At 43.1% G+C, this 2,954-nt stretch overlaps 1 long non-coding RNA gene across 3 annotated transcripts in view; it reads left to right on the top strand.

Moving 5' to 3' along the window:
* Positions 1 to 381: 381 nt before the first annotated feature.
* Positions 382 to 2,954, top strand: part of LOC110079125 (uncharacterized) — an 8,626-nt gene continuing 6,053 nt past the window's right edge. The window contains exon 1 of one of the 3 annotated variants that reach the window (XR_012088650.2): positions 382 to 517. This is a non-coding gene — a long non-coding RNA (uncharacterized LOC110079125). Of the gene's footprint in view, positions 518 to 2,814 lie in introns of those variants that run through there. The other 2 variants (XR_002300570.3, XR_002300569.3) reach the window with 2 other exon arrangements.

The raw sequence follows: 2,954 nt of genomic DNA, 5'->3' as shown, positions 1-2,954 counted from the left end.
TAGCACTCTCGTAGCTTCTTACCAACATTTGCTTTATATTCAACTTAAGCAGAAATGAGAGAATGTCAATGTGTCAAGCAGACACATCCCTCACCCACGCATCAACTTAAATAGCCCATTCCTGGGTTGTACCCCAAGTAGGCAGTTTGGGCTAGAAAATCTCCTTCTTATCCTTCCCTCCCTTTCTCCTTTTCTTTGTTCAAATTACCAGTGGCAGTTGCTCGTTCACTGCATTCTACCCAACACTGTTATCAGTGGACTTGGGATTTTGAAGGCTGGTCGCTTGCAAGCCGGTTCGTAACACTAGGTGGTGCCATTGCCACGGTCACATCATTTAGCAGCTGGGCAAAAGGAAAGGAAGTATTTTAAGAAACAGGCGCATCCTTGGCCAACCGACTCTTCTGCACCTAATTTAGCTACAGCAACAAAAACAGATTGATGCACTGCTGATTTGAAGCCATGCCGCAGGGCTGGGCTGGAAGCATTGCATTGAAAAGAGGATCTTAAAACCTCCAAGGTAACGGTGAATGTTTTCTCAGAACAACTGCTCCTTTTAACCCCGTCTAGTTCTATCTGCAACTCCTAGAAATATATCGAGAAGCAAAGATCTACCGTGGTTAGTGCTTCTGTACAACCCCCCATATATATTTGTATATCCATATGCATATGTCCACACATGATACATGTGTAATAATAATAAGGACTGTGTGCTGTCAAGTCAGTTTTTACTTATGGTGATTTTTGTCAGGGTCTTGCAGGTACAAGAAGTGATTTCCCATTCCTTTCTTCTGGGGGTGTCCTGGTATTGTACAGTTTGCCCAAGGCTACGCAGGCTGGCTGTTCTCCCAGGAGACACAGTATGGAATTGAACTCTCAACCTCTGGTTCTGCAGCTATATACCTAAATATATATTGCACAAACATATGTATGCATATATACACATATACACATACATGTTTATTATCTCTATACATGTGTGTGCATGCATGTGCACACATGTACATCCACCCCTTACCAGAGATTCAGAAGGAGTGCTGCTAGAAAGGATCCTGGGACTGTGACAGACATATAACACTTGGTTCTTTTTCACTCTCAGATGCTGCACAGCTTCCTTGAATCTCCTCCGGATGTCCTCCAACAGCCCTGCCCAGCCTTTTTCCAAGCCCATCACCTAAGCTGTCCCTGCCTGTGAGGACCTGCATTTGTCTAATGGTCTTTCTCTTACCTGAAACCAACATCCTGCCCGAGAACACGGAATGGTAGCTAGCTAGTGCTTTTGTGGCCCCTCCCCACCCGCCTTGGGCATCTGAAATTGTTGCCACTCACTGTCCTGCTTCATGCTGGAAACCAGACCTTCTCAAACAACAATGAACAACGCCAGAATGGCCTGAGGTTATTTCGTACTACTCCAGCATTTGTTTTATAATTAATTTAAAATAACACTCTTCTGAATAAATAACTTACTGAATTAAATATGTGTTCACACAACTCATTAATGAATTGAGTCTGAGTGGTTGTATTTATCCACTTTACTGATTAAAACTGAGAAATGTCATGATTGCAAAATCAATACTAAAGTACATAGAAAAATGAAACAATGTTTTACCAGCATAGTAAACATACTTGAGCACTTAGCCACTGTAGAGTGGCACCTGGCACTGATATTTTTTGTATTTTTCACATCAACCACGGTCTCCCTCAGTATAGGGCTTTATTCCATTCTTTCGGTGCCTCCTGAAAGTATGTTTTATTTTTATTATTGCTTTATACTCAGTGAGTCACAGTTTAGCATTACAGTGGTGATGTTTGCAGTGCAAGCATCTTAGCCCTAAGCTTTGAATTGGCACACCCAAAACAAAGGAAAATGCTCCAACAGAGAAATTCCAGCACATAGATGTTTTCTTAAAGATTTCTGAAAGAAGAGTGCCTTTCTGAAAGAGAATGAAACTGAAATGTTAAAGAGAAGCATGGTCATGATTCCAGATACATACCCATGCTCCTTCAGCACCAAGTGATGAAATAAATTATCCCTAAGCCAACAGGTGATTAATTGAGATAATCACACATTCTTCACATGTCTTAGAACTGGTTCTTTTTTACACTTCTGTAACCTGATGTTGATTCAAGAATTATCCCAGACATTTTGCTCCCTGAAGCAAAAGATAAGATGGTACTTCTTCCATTCTGTGCAGAAAAATGAGAGCAGAGTCCTTCAGTCGTCATGTTGCAATCTCTAGCAGAGCGAACTGGCTTACTTACTCAGCAACACTGACAAGGGAGTAAGATCCTCCATGGTACCTGGGAGAAGAAAGTTGGAGATGAGACAATCTACGTCGTATGTGGTTCATATGCCTCTGTTTTTTTCCGAGAGACAGAGAAGGCCAGACGGCTCAGAAGCTGCCAGAGAACAACCACTGCTGCTCCCTTCCACCTGCCACTTGGAACAGTTGCCTCACTCTTCCTAATGGTAGGGCCAGCTAAATATTAACTGTGTGCTGAATGAGTCCCATCCTCCCAGGCCATTTGTGAAATGCACTTTTCAACTCTAGCATCAGCTGCCTTGGTCTTGTTTGAAACAAAGCATCCTAGAAGAAGACAATGTTGACAGCATTTGATTTTATGAGAGTTGGTAGGCTGGGAAGTACTAAACTCCCTGGGGATGATAAAGAGAAGAGGCAGAGAAACGGATGCTTTCGGATCCTGGGACGTCATCAAAACCAGTTTGGACGTAGACAGCAGCTGGGTGGAGCAAAGAACCGAACAAAAGAGATGACTTGATGCACTTGTCGGAGTTGGGCTCGGTAGACGTCAGACAGAAATAACACAGAGAGAACGAGGGATAGGCGGGGTGAACTGCTGAAGTCGCTGAACTCTCGTGCTGTTTTTGACACCACCACCTCCTGCCCAAGGCTCCTCAAACAAAGAGATCCTCTCTACAAGAAATGAGGAACACT

The sequence above is a fragment of the Pogona vitticeps genome, chromosome 6, assembly GCF_051106095.1.
Source record: "Pogona vitticeps strain Pit_001003342236 chromosome 6, PviZW2.1, whole genome shotgun sequence".
NCBI lineage: Eukaryota > Metazoa > Chordata > Lepidosauria > Squamata > Agamidae > Pogona > Pogona vitticeps.
The sequence above is the reverse complement of the archived record's forward strand: the minus strand, read 5'-3'. Positions and strand labels throughout refer to the sequence as shown.